Below are 22,260 nucleotides of genomic sequence, written 5' to 3' on the forward strand. Positions count from 1 at the left end.
TGTGTATGCCTTTCTAAATACTATGGTGGTAAGTGCGCTAATGGAAAACCATAGATTCTTTCATCTGCTGGAACCAGCTGATTCTTCAAAGTATAATGCTTTAAGGAAACCATTTCTGATACTGTAGAGTATTCCGATACTACACAAGGCTACTGGCCTTGCATCGTTATTTGTATGATTGGGCATTGGAGAGAGAACTCTGTCCTTGACCTCATGACACTGCAGCTTGATGATCTTTTATTCCTCAGTTGAACACTGGCCTGACATACAGGTGCACTGAAAAAGATGAGTTTGGCCCTTTGACTCATCTGTGTTTTATAAAAATTTCTCTCATATCACAGTGTGCGTATCCATATCTGTGTAGGCCAATGACTGCTGATACAGTTAGTAGCAGGATACTACTGGTTGTTGGACAGAGAAAGTTAGTTATGGTTCTTAAATCTGGTCTTCCAACTCTGCGTTTGACATCCCTGCTAAATCTGATATGTAAAAGTAAAAATCCAGCAGTTTCTATTGCCCAAAGTGAAACAAGGAACTTATAAAATCTTTATGGATGTGACAGGAGCACAGAGGTAAGGCGGAGCCACTGCGTTTCGCAGCAGTCCCGAGTTACGTGATTACTGGCGTGTCATCAGGGCTAGAAATTTCTGTCAGATTGGTGTGTGAATAGTTGAGGGAGAAGCAGAGATCTGAGTGCATGGCGCACGTGTGTAGATCACCGCTAGCTTTTGCTGCGGAATTTTGCTTTTGTGTCGTATTAAACCTGTAACACTTTTTTCACTGAAGGAAGCTCGAGGATACAGCTGGCTTGGGCTTCCAGTTGTAGTCCCCTGTCTGCTATGGAGTCAGTCCTGTACTGATCGAAACTGCTGCCGTTCCGCTGATTCATTAATGCTAGGGCTCAGCCTGGGGTCTACTACTCGTCTCTTGTGTCTGTGTTCTGGTTTTTAGTGATCCCTCTGTAATATCAGTAATGGGTATTGCAATAAAGATGTTAAATACAGGGCATCTAACTTCAAAGGTTCAGCTGAAGCAAGAATGTCTACAATGCAACAAAAAAAGAAAAGAAATACTAATTTTTTTTTTTACCATTTAAAGTTTGAGACGTACTCTACCAAGCTGGCAGATATTTGTTTAATTAAGAAAGAAATACTCTTCCCTAACTAAGAGTCAAATCCTAAAGCAAGTAGGAATATAGCATGGACCAGATACTCTGTGTGCTTTCTTTTGCTCTAAATACAATTAGTTGTCGCCTGGGCTTTCTAATAGTCTTGTTCTAGCTATTTAGCATTGCCGAGCAGATGGGGCGGGGAAGGCAAGGGATGCGCCCAGTTCCGAAAGACCACGGTTACTAAGCTGAAATGCTGAAGGATCCGAGATTTGGGGTTTGCTGTGGTTGTTGTGAAGGATGCAAACGCCATCTCCCTTCCCCGGACATGCGTGCGTGGTGCGTGCGTGCGGTGTGGAGAAGGCAGGTAGGCAGGTTACCTACACTGAGCTCAGGGCTGCGTCGCTGCACGTTGAGAGTGAAGATGCTGAGGGGATTTACTCGCCAGACCATCAGTGTGAGTCAAGTAGTCAGGCCCCGCTGGGACACACCAGGGGCATCTAAGCCGCCACCCCAGCTGCCTCGCTTGTCACCCTAATAGGGGGTGTTTCCTGGAGTTTTCTAGAAAGGAGAGCTAAGGACTTTGAAGTTTTGGAAGCTTTCTTTGAATTTCAACCTTCCTTTCTATTTGTGTTCTCTGCTGAAGACTGTAATTCTCTTTTCTTCCCTTTACGTGAAGGGATAATTTGATGGTTGAGTATAGAAAGTTAGGAGTGACATGCTGAAGAAGTAAACAGCAGTGGTGATGATATTGCAAGCTAATTTTGCACGAGTTGATGGTACTGTGCTTCAATACAGAGAAAGTTTGTTTTATGTATGTGTTTGTGTATATATGTTTTTTTTTTTTTTTTTTTAAAGACAAACTATAAGTATAAAAGGCCACCAGTGACTTCTGGAAACCTGAGAAACAATCTAAGCCCAACTTCTTATTTCTGACTGTAGTCAGGAATAATGTAATTTCTACAAGTGGTTTACAAGTCAGATTTAGACCCTTTTCCTCCGAGCACTGCTCTGGTTTCTGGTATTGTCTCAGTTTCCCTTTTGGACAAGATAGAGAGCACTGCTGAGACAGTTTTCCCGTAGATATTCCTGTCCCTTTCTGCTCATCGTGGGTTGTTAGTCCTGACAACACATCATCATTACTGCTGTGGGGAAGGCCCGGTCCGGCCCTGGGGTCAGCAGTCAGCCGCTCGCTAGCACTTAAAGGTTATGTGGATGTTACTCAGGCTCCTCCACGCTGGTGTTGCAGATTGGTAGCTGAAGACAAGAACCGTTTGTGCTTTCAGTGGCAAAAGAAAGCAAATCCTTCGCGTGAACTGAACTGAATTTCCTAGACAAGCTCTCAGTGAACGTGGACTTGGGATTTGATTTTAATTTTCCTTGAGTAACTAACAATACTGCTCTATCACAGTCATTGCTGTTAGCCAGGTAATTACAAGCACATCATGGAAAACCAGCATCTTAAATCCAGTTTAATATTAATCTGTGTCAAATTTACAGTGACAGCAGGCTTGTCTTACCAAGGAATATTGATGTAATTATCCCCTTGCAAGAATACAGTACAGTGCAACAAGCAGACATTTCCTTTAGAGGAAGGGAAGAATGTCACCAGCTCTACAGCCACTGCTGGTTTTGTAGATTTTGTTTACACCTGCTGGCAGTCACGTTCCCTTGGTTCTCCTTTCACTGACAGAGTGGTTCAGATTTGAGAACGAAATTTGGAGGAATGAACCAAACTTTTTGGGATATACTTTAAATACTAGGATTTGAGGCAATTAATTCCTAGATCATCTCTGAGCAAAAGGAAGAAGCTGAAGTGGAAATCACGGGAACTGCCTATTTTCCCCTCCCTCCATCTTCTGTCTTAGCTCTCCCTCCAGCCTCTCTGGCCAGGAGGGTTATTGGAGTGCTCTGCGCAGGGCATGGCTTCAGCTGAGCAGTGGGGCTGAGGAAGCTCCTCTGCTCCGTCAGTGTTTCTGGGCAGCAGAGCTGGCTCTTGCAAAATGAAGCTTTGATGTGGGAAAATGTCAATACAGCCAAAGCTGACAAACTAAACCAGCTTTGATTTTCCTGCCAGGAAACAATTTGGCAAATTGGACTGTGTTGATTTAGGCATCAGTCTGGACCTGAAATGTCTCAGTAGTGCAGGGGGGTTGTAGGGTTTTTGATTGTGTGCCTCCTGATTTTTTTTTTTTTTAACTGCATTTTGGGTAAAACTTCTCTGCCAAAAGCAATCTTCTGCCCTACGCTGTGGTCATGAGATGTCCACGATGCGGTTTAGTCACGAGAAAGCATCGTGATGAATCATACAAACTACAAGTGGTTCTGCTGCTGTGTTTGGCAAGGGAAGAGGAAGAGACATCAAAGCCAATATGCACCAACATCCCTGAACAGAAATTCTCGTTCCGAGCTTCTCATCATGCCAGGAGTTTTTGCATTTTAAAATGTTCAAACACCACTGTTCTTTCCACAGGAAGGGAATTTTGCTTCTTAGTTTAGAGCTGCTTTCATGTTGGTATGTTCAAACTTGCCCCGTTCCTGGTGGGGTAAACACAACAGTGCTCAATGGTGCTGCAGTCCCGGACAAGTGAGATTGTACCGAGAGCTTCAGAGGGAGGAAAGCGAGACAGTTACTGCTGCCTAGCACAAAGGGCAACCGGACCAGGATAAATATTGTCGTCAGTCAGTAGGCTCTAGTCGCTGATATTTATCTTTCTGGAGCCTCTTTATAGACAAATTTCTTTCTTTATAAATGTGAGAATAAGTACATACGGAGATGGCATAGGCAAAATTCTTCAGTAAGAACTTCTTTGATAGAAAATGAAATAAGGACTTCCTTGACTGTATGAAAATGTTCACGGAAAGTGTTTGGTTTTCTCCATTTACACTGGGAAGTCTGAACATCAAATTTTCTTATTTCTTCTGCCACACATGGGATACAGTAACAAGCAAAGGAGGAAAGGTGGGAATCATTCTCTATGCCACTAACTGTCCAGCTTGTATACCCAGAATTTGCTGGGAGAACCAAAGCTTAAATGCTGTGACCCCAACTGGTTTTTCCTTTCTTGAGAATTCAGTCTTCGATTGTAAAATCCAATTCTATAACAGCAGTTTCTGATCACCTCAGCAAGCATTAGGTATATTTCTTCTGCCTTTGTTCTTTGATATATGACCTTTCTTTCTTCTTTAAAATGAATGCAGTTCAATTAGTCTTCATTCACTAAGTGTTCTGTGTTGCCCTGTATTGGAACCTTGGCCTCATCAATATTTACCACTTCATAGACTGCTGTATTTGTTGCTAAATTAGCAATTATTTGAGATTTTCCTCTGAGTCAGTGATAGAACTATTTACTAATGCTTGACAAAGCCAAGGGGCGAGGGAGTGTGGGATGTAAAGGGGGATCAGAAACATTGACGATTTTGGCTTCTTACAGACCCTCGGGCTTTAATGTTCAGCTATTTTAAATCATTTGGCTCGTGCAGCGTGTGGCTGTCTGGGCTGTGACCTGTCTGGGCGCACTCCCCCATCCGTCACTGCACAGCTCCATAATCCAATTAAGGAAAGAGCAGGAGGGAGGGAACCTCGGCTCCAGCAGGCTCTCCTGTCTCCTGACGTTGTTTCTTATTTCCACTCGCTCTGTGGGACTGCGATTCTTCCATCAGGGATTTTCTTTGGTGATTTGCATTGCCTCCATGAATCTACGTTTCAGGAGTGAGAGTGCAGGTACAGTGAGAGTGAATTTGTTAACATGGCACCTAAAAATAAATAAATGATCATATTATAATCAATTACTTCCTTTGAAAGGGGACATTAAAAGTAAATCCAATAGAAGACTCACTGGGTACCTAGGTGCCAGACACATGTAAAACTACATATATTTCACAGCTGTATTGAATAGGAAATGCTTTTTTTTTTTTTTTTAAGATGCAGGATACCAGTAAGCAGGCCTTTAGGTGGCTGACAAGTAGTGGGCTTACAAAAATCACCACTCCCTTTCACACTACAGATACAAGGGAGTTCTTAATGATGAGTATTAATGCAATTATTGTTCAAGTTATGAATCCAGCTGCCCTTTCTTGTCATAAGAGCGTTATTTCCCCATAAGAACTCCACTGATAGTGTCCTAGCATCTGCTGAGACCCATCCTCAGTACAATTAATTTTCATTATATTTCTGTCTAGTTTATAATGGGGCATGGAGCAATCTGAGTCCTGGAGCAGGTAGTGTTTCAAAATAAAATAATACAAATGAAATGCAATGCAGATGTTACAGCATGTCAAATTATATTTGTATGGCTGCCAGAAGAAGTGGCTGTGATAAACGATGATAGAAAGTAAAGATGCCCAAACGTTTGCAACAGAGGGATTGCCAATGATCTTCAGGGCAAAAGGACCAGGACACAAGGAGCTGCGAATACTGCGGGTGCTGGTAGCAGAGCTCAGGGAGGCGAGGAGTTAGAGAGGTTTCAGTCGATGCGACTCAGGAGTGGGGACAGCCATCTGCTTGCCAGGGAAGGGATAATCAATATACTGGCTCATTCTAAAAATGTTGTCAGTATAAGCTCTTTTGTAGGTATGTCTGTAGGCTAACGGGGTGGTGGTACAGCTTTCTTAAGAGAAGGGGGACATGTAAGGCTTCTGCGTCACAGTTATGAACGCTATAAAAAGCTGAGTCTACACCTTTGCTTGGCTGTTCTCCATTCAGTTAAACCTGAAACAAGGTTGATTGCATTGAATTCATTCTATGCTAACCTTATGCGTTGTTTATAAAGAAAATTTAAGAGACATAAAGGGCAATAAAGGGCTTTCAGGATAATAAAAATAGGTTAACATTGTATTTTACTGCCATGCTTTGGAAGGATGCTTCCCACTCTGATTGTTGAAAATGAGTTAATGTGCCAGCCTCCCTGGACTATTTCTCCAATTTTATTCATTTTTTAATTTAAATGGAATGACTTGAGCAGCATCTGCCTCTTGGTAACTTCCCCAAAGGATGCCAATGGAAACTGGACTTTCCTACCCTACCATGAAATGAGGTTACCCAGGGCAAAGCAAAATCATCGTTATATACCGCTCTATAGGCCTGCTTTAGGCTTTGCTAAAACCAAGATTCTTAGGGAAGGCATAAATATTTCTGATTTCAGGTTACAAGGTCCCAGGTTCAGTTCCTGCTGCTAGAAATCTGGTCACAGTCAGCATCTCTACCATCACCTGTCAGTAAAAGACAGTAGCCCACCAAAACTCTTCAGTGACTTCAGTTATTACGCTCAGTGCAGGTAGGTGGCTTTTTTTCCATTCTACAATCACGCACGCACTTGAGCACACCGAGATACCTGTGTGGTACTCGGCCTCCTGTTTGGATCACTGCCTGTTTCTTGGACTCACCTTTTTCAATACCAGACAGCTTCAAGACAATGTACCTGTATTATGAGTAACTGTGCTGACCACAAAAATTGGGTTGCTCCCTCCAGAAGGACAGAGGCTCTGTACGCCCTCACCCCCACGGTGCACACACAGGAACGCAGCATTACTGCTGCTTTGTGTTCCTATTGATGCCATGAATAAATGATGGTCTCCTTGTAATGATGAACTGGTAACTATAGTTTCCTTAAGGGTATAAGTGCCAAGCTAAATATTTAAAGCCCACATAAATAATTGAAGTATCAGCCTCTCTTCAACAGAAGGAGATTGGGTTTATAATTTCGTTTCTCCCTGAATGATCTCCTGCCTTCTTGGTGCAGAAAACTCATCTGGGAGCCACAAATTATTTAGAAGGTAGTGCTGCTGCGTTTATTTTTGTACCAAAACCAGATCTGTGTTACTTCTGCAAGTGTATCGGCAAAGCATTTAAGTATTGCTCTGACACGTAATAGCGTGGGTGGGTGGGCTTATAAACCAGGAGCACCTTGCTAAGGTTCAAATAGTCAAATCCTTAATGCTCTGCCATTTGGGCTTTTTATTTCTTTATGGATTTCATGACAGATGGGGTATTTGAGGTCTTTAAGAGTCTCATCTTCATGGTAGCCAAAGGTTTCCTTAATTATTCTTTAATAAACCTTGTCAAAATTAAAGGGCATATCAAGAAGGGAGATCACATTGCCAGAGGGTTCAGGGGAACCTCAGAAGACTTGAAAGTGAAGGCTGAGTGAAGGAAGGAATAAACTCATTTTTTTTTCCACCAGGAAAGGCTAATTTTGGCTGGGAGGAAGGGGTTAACACAAATGGCAGAGCAGTAGAAAGCAGGATGAGGAGGATAAGCTGGGAACAGTTTTAGAGGTACATCCCATCTAGGCCTCCCGTTATATAAGGCTCGTGGCAGGGAGCTCTGGAAGGTAGGTTCCTATCTCCTCCCTGCTATTATGTTATCTTAATTATCTTTGTGAGGAGGAGCAGCACATCGTCTTTGAGAAGACAAAAATTTAACAGTGTCGGCAACCCAGGTGAATCTACCACCTCCTATGAGTCAATACCCTGGCTCCCAAATGCTTTTAAAGCCACATAGCTCTGAACAAGGCAGAACAAAGCACTAAGAACAGCAGAAAGGTCCGTAGGCTCTGGACAAGTGCTGTTCTTTTACTTCTTGCTTATTAGGTGAGTTTATTAAAGAAGGTGGTGTTTTTTCCTGCTCTTCAGCATTTTCTGAATTGGCACTGGGTTCTGACTAGCCGAGCCACAGAAAGCTCCTCTAGAAACTTTTTGCCCATCAGTCTGCTGGATTTTATTTGAGATCTTCTGAGAAGAGGTTTTCTCAGCTGGTTTGCTAAGAAGCCATGCATACCTACAGGTACACTGAAGGGTGACTATCCTTATTATGCTACCATTTGGCAGCGCTTTGCTAAAGACAGCAAGATGTTTTATGTTTTGCTGTAATAGGCCTAGAAAGAGAAAAACTGTAAGCCTGCTGAGATCCCTCCCTTGCAGCTTGTATAAATTCTGCAAAAGAAACAAGAATTTGGATATTTGGATAAATAAGTACAGTAAACCTGTAAAAGTTCGCTGTAACAGAGGTCAGGTGGTTCTTGCTAACAAAGCCCTTGACTTTGTAAGACACTTCTGCATGCGGCTGATTTGTTTGTAATGGAGGAGACAGAGACGGTTTGGCGTCCAGTGAGTGTCCTTGTGAGACATTAATGAAGTCAGGCTGTGTTTTCCAAATGTTTGCCAAGTTAATCTTTACAGCGAGTTCCTCTAGTGACATTATAATGCAAGTGTAACTGTAACCAACAGAGGAAGACACATGAGAAATACTGTGAAGTACCTAGCCAGTAGATAGAGTTTACTGATGCATATCTAAATTTCCATGGTCTGGGGATACAAGCAGAGTAGTTAGAGACAGGAAAACCATTCTGCGAAGAAGACATCTTTGACATGTCCTTTAAACTGTTTATGTCAAGTCAGAGAGAAAAATATTGAGTATAGAAACTGCTACATGCATGGCTTGGTTGAGAAACTTCTATTGTGAACATTACCAAGGGGTATAAACCCTGTATTTTGACGTTTTGAACCATGGAAATGTGTAATATTTCTTATAGTAACTTCCATAATCTTCATATAACTCTGATGAAGAATGAATCTAATAAAGATCAGGTGTTTAACCGTCCTATCATTTTCTTACAGTTCAGAGGTCTGAAAGCAATCAGGAAAAATTGAATTGAATGTAAATACGTGTATTGTTATTCAGTCTATATCATTATGTGTGGTAAAAGGTAGAAGAGGTGAAAGGTGCTTTTTATCTTAAGTTTAACAGACCTTTAATAGGAATCAGTGGGAATTTACACGAATGCCCAGAGTTATGAATTGTGGAGCTCTGCAGCGGCTAATCTCACTGAGCCGTCAGTTCTGTGTGGGACAGAAATCTCTCGCACGTGGGTAGGGGGACATTGCTGGAGCCAGTACGGGGTTCCACTATCCCGGGTAAATTTGTGAGTGCAGCTGAGCCGGAGGTGTGAGCTGCTTCCGCAGGTAGAACTAAGTGGCTGCAAGAGAAGCGACTGTATTATGGAGGGACACAGACTTGCTGGCTCTCGCGTACTGAGGTGGGCATGCAGCAAGTGTAGCCTTGGGTGTGGATAGCGTAAGCTTGCCCCAGGATCCTTTGTATTTCCAATGAAAACTATGCAATCCATGGCGAAAACCACACTGCCGTGCCTTCGTTGCCAACACGAGCCACGGCATCTGGACAGAGGCTAATCTGTGGTGAGCTAACTGTGCTTTCAGCTTGTCTGCAGGTAAAGCCATTCTCGATCAGCTATTTTGGACCAGCCATGTGTGAACTCCTGTATTTCAAATGTCTTTTTAAAAGTTTTAATTCCGTTTAAAAGCGATGCTTAATAAACATAACTGGTGTGGAAAAATGCAGTACCAGAGCTCATCTGTGAGGAGAGTTAGAGCTAACACCTAAAAATCCTCTCCTTCCCTTTATTTTGCCTCTGGTGTAGAAAAACCTTAAAAATGGCCTTGCAAAGGTCTCTAAGTGATATATTTAAACTGCTGGGGTTTCCCTGTCCAGCCTTGTCCCTCTTGATTTTATTGCATTTTCTAATCGCCTGAACTTCTCTGTGTAACATCATCAGAGCGGTGCTCTCAGTGGTATCTTCCTGACTCCGGAACAACAGGTATAAGTGGCACGGAACAGTAGCGTAGTCCAGCTGCGTGGCTGGCTCTCTTGGGTGAGCTGAGGCCTTTGGAAATACATTGCTAATGGTGTGTAATTGCTTTCTGAATTGGTCTTTTGGAGAGAGTAATTGTATTATAGAAGCTACTGAACCTCACTGCATGATCTTGCAAAGAAGTGCTAAGCTGATAGATTCCCTTTCATGAAGTACACTCGTCATTCAATAAGCGCTGCTGCAATGTACCCTTCTTAGCTAAGGCTCTCTACTTTTTAATCCTCCACTGCTGCATTACCCGCCACTCCTCCAGAGCTGTGATTTTTTTTTGTTTCATGTTGGAGTTTAACTCTTAATCTCCACCTCTCCCATTTCAGGTAAGGCTGGAGTATGCAGTTTTTGTGTGGTATGGAGTTTTTGTGCAGACAGACCCTTTTCTAAGGAAAACTATGTTTCTTCCTTTGAACTAGTCAGTAAAGCCCATCATGGGAAACTTGACAAATTTCTTCGGTATTATTCAAATCATCTTGATTCCATCAGAAATAAGCAACCTCCCCCAAGCAACGCTCCAGCCTAGGAACACAATCTGGAAACCCATGGAAAATTATGAGTGCAAAATCCAAGATTTTGTTCGTGGAAATTCTGCATGCGTTGGCTAATTCAGAGAAATGCAGCCCTCTTGCTCGTGCGTATTCTGGATCGAAGTCTAGAGATTTGCTGCTGATGGGCATGGAGCCCTGCCCTGCTTGGGAGGGCCACCAGTGAGCCCAGCATGGTTTCAAGATGTACAGCTCCTTCAGGTATTGTCATTCATGGATTACACGGAGCAGTTTTTTTGATGAGTTGAGGAAGAATTTGTTTCCCAAACAGATGCACACTATTCCAAGCAGGAATCATTAGGTGCTGCGCTCCTTTGGTTTTGATTGTCTGCCATTATTTCTTTTATGTTGCTTTGATTTGATTATTCCAGCTGATGGGGAGCTGGAGATTCTTTATTGCTCTGATTGCATGATGTTGTGTTTTCTCTTGCTTTAATAAGAGGCTTGCCAATTTGTTTTTCATGATTCATCTCTGGATGTCTTGAGGCCTCTTATTTTTTTATGAGAATTTCACAGCTTATATTTTCACAGTGTTTAGGATGAATGCTTATTAAGCTTATCATGATCCTTAGGCATCAGCTCAGCAAGATACCTAAGCATGTGCCTGATTTTTAGCATATGAGCAGTTCCAGTGATTTCAAGGGGATTTACTACATATATCTTTAAAGATAAACATCGCCATATGTAATGTGCTGAATTGAGGCCTTTATAGAACAGCTTCTGAAATAACAAATCGCAGCTTCGGCATTGTCTTGGGAATGGTTTCTTGCGTCGTTTGAGATTTGCCAGACTCAGTCACTCAAATCATGAGTCTACGTTCCCCTACCATTCATGACATGGATTGAACAATCGAGAAATATTTTCAAAGATAAACTGTTGGAATTTTTCTTTCTATTGGTTAAGGGTTGCGTTTCTTTCAAAATCATTATGTATAAAAATTAAGCATTTAAAATAAAATGAAGAAGACTTCATTTAATTTCGTATCTCTAGGAGCCAGGGTATTAAGAAAAATGCAAACTGTGATTCTTGGTAGAGGGAATTTTGTCCAAGTCCCATCTGCAGAGAGGTTTGGGACTTTTCAGTGAAATCTTGAGCTGTCAAAAAATCAACTTTTCCCAGAAGCATACCAGTTTTAGTGAAAGATTGTCAATTAAGAGAAGTGGTTACCTCTAAGTCAGGGAGAATGTTTGACTACATCTAAGCCAAATTTTAAATAAAGGTATTGAGACCAAACTTGCCAAACACTCAGACTATTGACCTTCAGAAATATCTTTGGGGCAGGTCTCAGTGAGCAAAATAAGAAATCCATAGGGAAACTTTCAATATGGCCAAAATATCAGAGTACACGTAACTCTGTTTCTGCCTACATATGAATGTGCTTCCCATCCATCTTGGAGAGGGAACCAGAGAGTTGTCAAGTTGGCTTGGAGTCTGCTGTAGAAGGAACCAAGTATCTCACAGGGATAGAGATGTTGTAGGTAATTTGTAGGTGGAGCAGCATGGTCTCAAGGGCATGCAGGCTTCCCAAAACCAACGGTAGCCATGACACCGTGATTCACTTCTAAGTTCTCAAGACGCCTATGCTGTTACAAAATACACAATCTTGCTATAATCACGCACCAGTGTCCCCTGGCCTTGTAACAGAGAGGAAAATAGCTTTCCTGTCCTGCAGGAATTTTGGGAGCTCAAAAGTTACCTTGTTCTGTGTTGGGATGAACCTGAGTCCTTTAATTTCTTTTTCTCTTAATAGCGAAAGATGCTCACTGAGCCCAAAACAGAGGATGTTTCTCTGAGATGTGGAAAGTAAACATCCAGGACCATAGTATTTTAACAACTCTTACGCTGGTTCCTTTACAATGATGTCTACTTCTTGCTTGCTGACATAAATCCACTCCAATTAGTGGCAGAACTTACGTGTGGCTCATTCCTGTTGGCAGTCGGTACCCCAGTCAGTAGGCTCGTGGGTTTTCTCTAGTTTTGTACTAAGAATTATCAGCGAGCCAAATGCTTTTATAGGTGAATTGAACCTTCCTCTTTTTTTGGCTTCGTTTCCCCTGCCCCTTTCACTTCCATAGGCAGATGTTGGATTTTTTACCTTCTTGTGTGATTTATGAAGGCTGTTGCTATTATTTTTGCTGTAGAGGAAAAGAAAGGAAAAACAAGTAAATTACAAACACAAAGTAATTTATATGATAGAGCTTTAAAGAACAAACAAAAGAAAAGCTAGTGGCTAAAGAATTGTCAGTTGACTGCCACCAATTAGTTACCTGGTGTGTAAGAGAAAGAGCCTTATCAGTGTACTTGGTTTAATACAAATCCCCTTGTCTTTGCCTTTCTAGGGATGGAGTATTTAGAACAACCACATGGCAACAGCAGTAATAAAACCCACCCCCACCCCCGCCTGCTCAAGAAACAAAGGGCTGGTGACTCGAAGCATACTTTAGATGTTTCTACTGATTGCACACAAACCATGATCTGTGGAAGTATTCAAAATATCTCTCTTATTGATGCTGCAAACATTGGTGTGGTCTTGGCATTGCCAGGGGTCATTTCCATCAGCCCAGCCTCCGGTTCATCTATTCCCCCCTCCACCCAATCCCAAATAAAACAAAGCCTCCTGGGGAAGCATGTGCCAGTGATCAAAAGAAGGCTCCACAGTAAGAATTCTGTTTAGAGCTAATGAGACAGTAATTGTGGTTTAATTAAATACCAGCTGATTGCTATCCCTGCATATTTACTGGAGGCAATGGCAGCTGCTAAGCTACAGCCTGTGAATTACCAACTGGACCCTGAACTAGTCCAGGTATCACAATTCTTATGATTTATTTCATTTTATTTTATTTAGATTTAAGCTAATCAGAACAAGGTGCTTTTCCACTGGTCTAGACATCATGCTGTTCTTGGGATTCTCAGCATTACTGAATTGCTGGGATTTAGGAAGGCAGAGGTCAATGGCAACTTCCCAATAGAATCAGCTCAAGGCCCCCTGGCGTTCCTATAAAATTGAAATTCAGTTGTGGGAGCACTGGAGAGCTGGGAAGCTATGGCTGCTTCTATGGGCTGGGCATGACTTTCTCCCAGTTTTCTCCTGTTTCCCCAAAAGTCCTTCCTCAAATTCCAGCAAAGAGGAGTCCTGTGTTACTTGCTGGAAGTTGATGGAAGAAAGCAGCGGGAGGGATCCTGAGTCCCTTCCTAGGAAGGAGAGGAAATAGGGTGGTTGGGTCCTGTGCCCCTTGTTGTGCAGAGGGATTCTCCAGGCGTTTCTAGAACTGTCACCAGGCTTTTCTAGTACCTTCATCTTTGTTATGCTGCAAGACTAGAAATCCCAGGTGTTTCTTTCCCTTTTTATGTTCTCTACATCCCCTGAAACGCCGTATCATGACCTTTTCGTTGCTGCGTAACTCCCTGTACACACTGCAGTCCACACAGAGCTGTGCTCACCAGCAGCGCTTGATGCCCAAGACCCAAGCCCACCACCACTGCCCTGGCACCTCTCACTGACGGAGAAAGAGCTGTGTGTGGGCTAGAACAGGGAGAAGCAGCTTCATAAAAAAGACACAACTTCCAGGGAGATAATGAGTGAGGGGGAAGCTAGGAATCATGTCTGTGGGCTAAAACTGAGGATCTTTCTACAGTCATGCTATTCAGGCTGCCCTGTGATGAAGATGCTTTGTGAAAAGTGACAAGTGATTTCTTTTTTTTTAAATTTCTTAAAAGTTTTCCCCATTTAGAATTAGAATCCTTTTAGACCAATGTGGAGTCCTGGCTTACATTTACCAGAGAGAGCCTGGGTCCACCTTGGGTGCTGTACAGTCTGAGGACTTTCACAGTCCAAGCTCCAGGGCAAATTAATCTTTTTCCCTCCCAGACATGGTTAAATGTGAAATATTCCTCTATTGAATGAAGCCTTTGCTGTTCTCTTTGCTGTTTTTCTGCCTCATTAAACAGAGACCATCGATTAAGCAACAGTGGCAGATAGGAAAAGGCAAAATGGCTTGGAAGTAATTGGCCTCTCTTGAATCTTGGAGGAAGAAGCCGTCATCGTCTGTAGCAGTGATGCATCTGTCTGTCTGCCATGCATTTCTGTATGCAAGGAAACATAAAACTGCTCAAAATTCAAGGACTTTTGCATTTCAGAATATATTTGAGAACAGCTCCTCATCTGAGGAAAAATGTTGCTAAGTTACAGAGTGAAAATTTTGGAACAATAAAGTCCGTTTCTGGGGAAAAATGAGTCCTGTTTCTTCAAGCAGAGCTGATTTTCACAGTATAATCATGGGAAGTCTTATGCACGTAGATGGGTTCTGGGCCATTTCTTCCCTACGTCTCAGCTGTGCTGTGTCTGAGCAGCGCTGACTGTTGTACGACATTGTTGAGCCATTTTTAATCCTGTCTATTATAATATCAGTGCATGGAGAAAATCCTCCTTGGAACTGTGTCTGCATCAGAGCCTGTTGATGGTGCAAGGACAGATTGACTGATTCTTAATGTACTTGCAGTTGGGCTGATTAGAAGGGGATTTTGTCCTAATGTGAAGGAGGGATGAGATTGTAGGAGGGCTCTTGTGGCACTGAAGACTTATGTTGTAATGGGAGGGCTTCAGTCTCTTTCACTAAAAAGTGCTACCTCAAGCGAGAGTGGTCTCACTCAGGTTACTTGTGGAGAGCGAGTGAGGATGTAACGGATATAGCAGGATACAAGGACCAGAATAAATGGGAAGATAGGGCCAGATTAGGGACAGCAGAGTTGGAAAATGGCCTGAAAGTGTTGTGAGAAGAACGGAGTACTCTGTAACATCTCAGATGCTTCAGGAAAAAAAAGAATTAAAAAGAAACATAATACATGGGAATTCAATGTTGGCTACATCTCATCAAACAACATGGAAATCACAGACCCATATGTAGCTAGGCTGTACGCAGACTTGTCACCGAGACTAGCTTTGTAGAGATGCGATAGTTCAGGCATTGTAAACAGGCGTCTGTTTGGACGCTGAAATCCATCAGCGTACATACGTCCCTCTGCAGCGAGGGAAGGTGCTCTCTGGTACCCTCTGGGGGCTGTTGGCCCGTGTGTCACTAGATCCAGACACAAACTCCCTCAAAAATCATCAGTGTTAGGTGAACATCAGTGGTACAGACTGAGAGGTGGATCTTGGTCATGCTGTTAGCTACTTTTGCAAAGAGCAGAGAAATAAACAGCCCCAAAGCTGAGAACATAAAAAATGATAGATGATCTGCATCAGACAGGAAAGGCAGGCAAAACCAGACTCAAGAAACAGAGCAGTGATCTGGAGAGAAGTGTAAGTAGTGCCTGAGTTGTGGGCGCTGACAGCAAAAATATAAATGCTTGTAGAGTAAGAAAAGAAGCTGCTTTGCAGAGGTGTGCAATCAATTACTGGAATAGGTGAGCAAGAAGGACTAGTTGAAACTACTTCACTGAAATGGCTTTTTGACAGTGTGCTGGATTTGTGGCTGAGCAGATGCCTTTGAGAAAAAGTGGCTGCTTTCCACAAAAAAAATCTTTTCTTTTTCCTGTTGAAAACTTGAACTCCTGAAAACCAAACATTTCACATATGTCTTTTAACACTGGAAATTCTGCCAAGAAAACTCCCAACTACTTTTCATGGCAACTCAAGGCAAAACATCTTATGCTATTTTTTTATTCTTTTCTTTTCTTTACTATTTTCTGTGAAAATAATGACCAGTGCCACTACTGACTCACAGGAGGCAGGATAAGCAAGTTACATCTCTGCGCAGAGATTGCCTTCATTGTGCTAATGGACCGCTAGTGTGAGGAGGAAAAGAAGATGATTATTTGCAGAACTAAAACGTGAACCATCAGAACGACAGCCAGCTCAGATGTTCCCTGTCAAACTGACAAACTCTGTCTCAGATGTGAGGAGCATTAAGGGCTACTGCAAAGCTTGACAGGGTAGCTCTCCATAAATCACTGGCAAGCAAATCCAGATAAAAACTCTGCACCGGCCTGTTAGTATCTCTCGGGACTGTGAAATGTGTGGAGTGGCACAGGTGGGAAGGAAAGCTGGCAGGGACCACGGGAAGCCATCTAGTTTGTCCTCCTGCCCAAAGCAGGCTCAGCATTGAATTCAGACCAGGTTGCTTAGGGCTGGCTCCAGCCGGATCTTGAACACCTCCAAGACAGCACAATGCAAATGCGCGAGAGGATGTAATCACCTGCAATGCCAGGGCTGCTCCTTCCCAGCCATATGCTTCCTGCAAAGGAACAAACGCTTCATCGTTTTTGGGGTCCTTTTTAGAGGCTGTTGATGTCTCCCTAGAAAACATCACTGGGCAGTTAGCCACTGCAGCAAAGCAGCAATACAAATGCTGGGTGTTAAAGCCACGTCCTTTTCAAAAAATAAATTTAAGAAGAGATTGAGTGTAATCCAGAACAGGCTGGTCCCCGACAGAATAAAACAGCAAGAAAAGGAGCTATTAAAAAAATGGACAAACTCTGCCTATTGGTTGACCTTATGGAGCATGATAAAGCCGGAGAAGATTCACGGTATCTTTTCCAATAAAGGAAAATTCCTGCCAAGATTCACAAAAGGTTTTTCAGCTTTAGCTGCCAAAAATCAGTTTGTGGCAAGTGAAAGTAAATGAATAACATCTATGTGAGGACTGCAACCTCCCATCTTTGTATAAACAGCTTTCTGGACCGGCAGCAAGCTTATAACCAACCTGTTGTCAGCAGCCCAGAGCCCTGTTATAGTCAATCAAGGGCTCAGCAGGCTATCATGGAGATATGGGAGCTATTTCAAATATTACAGTTTTGTTGGCTCCAGCAAAGAGATCTCAACAGCACTTTTGACTGGACCTAACTACTATTTTCCATTCATTTCCATCTGAAGTACAAGAATATAAATGAGCTCCAGTCAATCTGTGCTGATCTGTTGGGACTCTATACCCCAAAGTCTGATCAAATTAACTTGAAGCATTTTAGCACACAAGTGTGTTTGGCTCTCCTCATTTTAATTTCATATAAATTGAAGCACTGAATCATAATTCAGCAGACTGGAGCATCAAGAAAGAAAAAAATATCTCTGGATTTACCGTTCTGGGCCTCAGAAGAGCGCTTTGTGTGAAGAAAAGGAAACCTCCAGGAAGGCCAGGTCCCCACAGAGCATCAGGGCTGTGCAGACCTGCCTCTGAACTCTGCACTGATTGAAGGAGACGGACGTGAAACAGGGCCACTGTGCCCAAGATTGCCACTGGCCCTTCCTACCGGCTCGGGGAAGCCAGGGCAGCACTCGGGCTCTGAACTCTGCGTGTCTGAGTCACAGCTACTTAAATTTTAATGATGCCACCAGGTTTTTCAATTCCATTTAATCTTTTGGACAAAGGAGTTGTGAGCCTTCAGGGCTGGTGAATGGGGGGGCACAGATCCTTTTCTCCTTTCTAGCCTGTCCATGCTGCTTGGTAGGATGCTGCAGTTTGTCCTGGGAGACCTCACTCACCACAGCAGCTCACAGCGATGCCACGCTGCCGCAGCGGTGGTAGCAGTGCCTATTCATTGGGGTGTCATTTACACCAGGTCACGTTCAGACCTGTGTTGTCATCGTGGTATTGGTGTATTGCTATCAGCAGTATGGATCTGCACGGTAATGTGTCCTCTGGGAAGGACCTTTGCAATTTTTCTGTACCAGGCTGTGTGATACAAAAGATGAGAAGCAACAACATGTCAGTTCAGCCACCAGGTATCAAAATGACTGACAGCTTGGGGAGGCAAAGCTGTGACTACACTGACTTGTCCCTGGAGAGTGCTTTGCTATGTGGTTGTGCTCCAGGCATTTGTTTAAGGAGTTGGCGCCTAGATTTAGACTCCAGCACGGGACCGTGGTGGGGAAAGGCCACCAGGAATGTGCAGAGAGGAAAGGAGCCCCTGGCTTAGCACAGATTTGGGGAGGGAGAAGCTGCTTACAGGCAGGCTTTGTAACTGCCTGCAGCCTTGGGAGTATAAGCACATCAGAGGATGTTTGCCAGCACGTCCCTCCTCTGAGCATCTCTGCTATTCCCAGTCAGATTAGTTCAATTTACATGGCAAAATATTTCTAACCACCAGCAAGGAAAACTCATCCTGAGATCAGAAAAATAATAATAGTAACTCTTAGTCCTTATACAGCACTTTGGAGCCTTCAGAGCGCTGAACAAACATTAGCTAATGAATCAAGCTGTGCTGCTTCTCCTGCCGCATCTCTAGCAATAAATGCTCCAAGATTAGTAACTTGCTGACACGTTTGTGCTGAGGGTGCCTGAGGCAGAGGGTACTGTGGCTCTAGAGCTGTGTTGCTTTTATGGTGCTGACAGGGGTAAAACTGGATCATCATGTCAGCAGATATGATCAGGATATGTGCAGGGTTCATCCTTGCTAGACTGGTGTAAATGCAGATTAAATCTGCTGGAGGCTAGGGTGGTGTTACGGCCGCAGCTCCATCCATAGGAAGCAAAAGTGCTGGATAAAGTGCCAGCCTCGCAGTCCTGCAGCCAAAGCCTGCTCACTCAGTGGCGTTGGGGTAAGCAGGCAAAAGCTCTGACAGTTTTAAGCACAATTCTAGATGCATTTCCAACAACCAGGAGCAGAATTTGGCCATTTTCTGTGTTTTCCTTGCGGTTTTCAATGGGTTTGTGGCAGTTTCACCATCACCACGGCAGGGCAGTAGGATCAACGGCTTGCAGCAGTATCTGAAGATCCTCCCTGCCTTTTGGAATGCTGTAGGTGTTGTCCCATTACTTCTGAGGCACTGTCTTGCCTTAAACACCTCTTCCTATCCTCTTCCCAGCCTCTCCCTAAGAGGGACTAGACAGTTGCAATGCAAAATGGCAAGTACTAAACACCCTTATCCCTGTAGTCAGTCATAGTGATTTTGGGGGACAGGATGCTGGTTTCAGAGCTTCCCCCTAAACAGAGGCTAACATTTACTCTGAAAACCTGGGGCACAGCCCAGGGGAGAGAATGAAAAGGTGGAGCTGAATTGTAAATCCTTCTTTAATCTCATTAACTGAAGTGTTTTGTGGCTGGAAGGACTCACTATATTTACAGCATGATTAAATGCTTGGATAAATAACAGCTATTAAATGGGCAGTATCTAGATGCTACCGAAATGAGATAACACATTGGTTTTTTTTCTCTCTTCCCTTATCTTCATTTTTTTTTTTTCCCTCTACCAGTTGCTGATATGTAGAAATAGCAGTGACAGGGCAAATCACTGCATCTCTGACAGCTCTTTACTACTGGAACGGATGAAGGGAAAAAAAAATACCCACAGGTACACTCCAGTCATGGCTTTCAGGCTCTTTCCAGGAACTGCAGTTCCCTAGGCTGCTGGACTGCACTGCAGAATTTACCTTTGTGGAAAGAAACCCCATATGGCTGGCCAAGACTGCTACCTGTGTGCTCATATTGCTTGGCTTAAATGCTCCCATGATGTCTTTTAATATGAGTGAATGATGTCGAGAAAGAGAAATACTGCTTAAGGTAATTATTATAACGTGTTCCCAGGGATTTAGCTGTGGGTTTCTAGCCGCATGTTATTTGAATTTTTAATTGGCAAAAGAAAAGGGCGTGAGGGAAATGGAGGCAATTGTATTTTATTGGTGGTGGGGGGGGAGAGAGTTTCCCGGCTGTTTTGCTTGAAAGGTTTGAAGCTAAGAACAAAACCTCTAATTTATAAAGAGTCAGGAAGGGAGAGCAGAGACATCTACCACCTCTCTGCAGCTGCTCGTCTGGCAGTAGTCCAAGGGAAGCAGGTCTGGCCTGGTGGAATCAAAGAGGACTGTACAGAGGGAGACCTTCCCGAGGACCTGCATGCTGCACTGAAAGCCACCAAACCCCCTCTGGCCTCAGACCCTGTCCCAGAAGTAGTCGGAGATGTTTTAGTAGAGGTAAACTGTTGGAGATAAACCCAGTAGTGTAGCATACAGACATTAGAAAATCGTTGTAGGTCCTTGCAGTCCCACTCTGTGAGAAGGGGACAGTGACCAAGAGGTTAACTCTGAGATAAAAGTGAGTCTGAGCCATTCTGAAAGGTGAGAATGTTTCATTTAGGTATTTGTGAACTGGGGTTTCTCATTATTTCAGTTCAAAAGAGCTTTTCACTCTAAAAATTATTCCAGTTTAATTAGGAAATAATAGGCTAAAAAAGCATTTTTAAGGGGATTCAAAGGTTTTTTTGAACTTGAGTTTCTTTTTATTTTCAGTTTGCATTAAACAAAAAAACCCCAAATGCTTCTTTTCAGGTTGAGCAGAAAAAAAACCAGCTTTCTTTTCTCTCTCTCCCCTTCTGTCTCTGTCTATCCAGTGTTGGTATGGCTAATGAACTAAAATTGCCGTTGTTCACACAGCTCCGTTCTGATGTGCCCTCTTTGTCTCTACGTAAGGGAAAGGTCTTCTGAGCTAGACAGAGAGGTTGAACGAGAAAAGCCTTTAGTGAGAACAGAAAGCACAAGAGGGCAGGGTGGCTGTGGAGGCAAGGCAGGAACAGGGGATCTGTACGGAGGATCTGTAAGCCTGGGGTTTCTCTACTCCCTATCCTCACGCTGACAAGTTCTCTCTAACTCTAGGGTTGTTATAATGTCTGATCCTCTACATCTGGGAGCCCTTGCTGTTTCTTTTGCACAAGCGACCCAGACAGACAGTAGCCCCGAGGCAGCCTGCAGGTTGCAGGAGTGGCACGCTCAGTGCTTTCCGCTGTCTGGCTACTTTGTGATGCTCCCTGGCAGCAGGAGATGTGCTGGCAGGCCGGCCTGAACAGAGCTAGCAGGGAGTGCCGGGGTGGGCGAGCAGCGGGGCACCCTCTGCCCAGGGGCTGGAGCGCCAGGAGGCTCGGGCAGGGGCAGAAACCTGCTGTCATAACACTTGTTATTGAGTAGGTTGGTACCAGAGCAGAGGGGTCAGGATTCCTCTGAGGAGTTCAGGGGTAAAATGTAAGATGCCAACAAAGGAAAACTGGGGATTTCCCAGGCTCCGCAAGTGTCTGCAACCCACCATGAGAAAACCTGTCAGGAGGCTCACGGTGCCTAAGAATAGGCTCATGTCACTTTTAGTAATCTGTGTAACCAGCTTTTGGCAGGGCTTCCAGCTGCCACCAACGTGTCTGTGTTAGAAGCCAACCCACAGGGATACCAGTTAGTAACCGCAGACATGGGGTTTTAAGCTTTTTTATGCAAGTTGCACATGTTTTCAGTTCTGGAGCTCTCCCGTTTAACTCTCTCAAGGGTAGCCATCACGCAGCCTGTAGCACACGAGCAGTGCATACTTCAGCCGATGCTGAGCTAACCCAGCTCAAACTGGAGTGGGCAAACCTTTGAAAGTAATTAGCAGGGTAGACCTAATCGCATATTAAAGAGCAACATATAACCAGTGTAAAACTGTATAAATGTCCTGGGGAGTGCACATTTCTGCAGTTACAAAGAACCGATATATAGTTTTATGCTAGTTTGTATGTCATGCCAGACTGGTGAAGTACTTCAAGTGCAAGAACCATGGCATGAATCATGCTGTGCTTCTATCTTGGCTCAGGCCCACAGACTTTATCAAGGATTCTCCATCGTCACAACACTGCTGGCTGTTTTATTGTCCACTTGACTCCTGTTATGACCCCTGGAATCTGCTGATCAGTGCAGAAAAATCCATACCTGTTACTAGGTTTTGAGGGGCCATTTCAACCCATTCCATCTCAGCCAAATGCACAACACCCACAGAATCCACTTGTATAAAATTTCCAGCTGGGGAAAGAGGAGATTGCTGGAAAGGCTGGTCACACACTTGCCCTATGTGTGAACTTCGCAAGAAAGATGCTTTTAGAAGTCAAGAAATAGATATATGATGTTGACAGTTCTTCATTGGGAGGCTTAGTAGAACAGAGTAAGGTTTCTGAAGCGTATTAGGAGGCCATTTTGTGTTGGTTGGCTGGTAAATATATCTC

The 22,260-nt window shown here is 43.5% G+C and overlaps 1 protein-coding gene and 1 long non-coding RNA gene across 5 annotated transcripts in view; both read left to right on the forward strand.

Moving 5' to 3' along the window:
* Window positions 1-22,260, forward strand: part of LOC104012265 (acid-sensing ion channel 2) — a 505,120-nt gene that overhangs the window by 158,288 nt on the left and 324,572 nt on the right. The window lies entirely within an intron of this gene.
* The window catches only part of LOC148054289 (uncharacterized), a 208,372-nt gene that overhangs the window by 53,842 nt on the left and 132,270 nt on the right, over window positions 1-22,260 (forward strand). For both annotated transcript variants that reach the window (XR_015707436.1, XR_015707437.1), the window contains exon 2: window positions 6,253-6,384. This is a non-coding gene — a long non-coding RNA (uncharacterized LOC148054289). The remainder of the gene's footprint in view (window positions 1-6,252; window positions 6,385-22,260) is intronic.

This window comes from Nipponia nippon, unplaced genomic scaffold (assembly GCF_047370975.1).
Source record: "Nipponia nippon isolate SJK-2023a ecotype South Korea unplaced genomic scaffold, ASM4737097v1 scaffold_32, whole genome shotgun sequence".
Taxonomy (NCBI): domain Eukaryota; kingdom Metazoa; phylum Chordata; class Aves; order Pelecaniformes; family Threskiornithidae; genus Nipponia; species Nipponia nippon.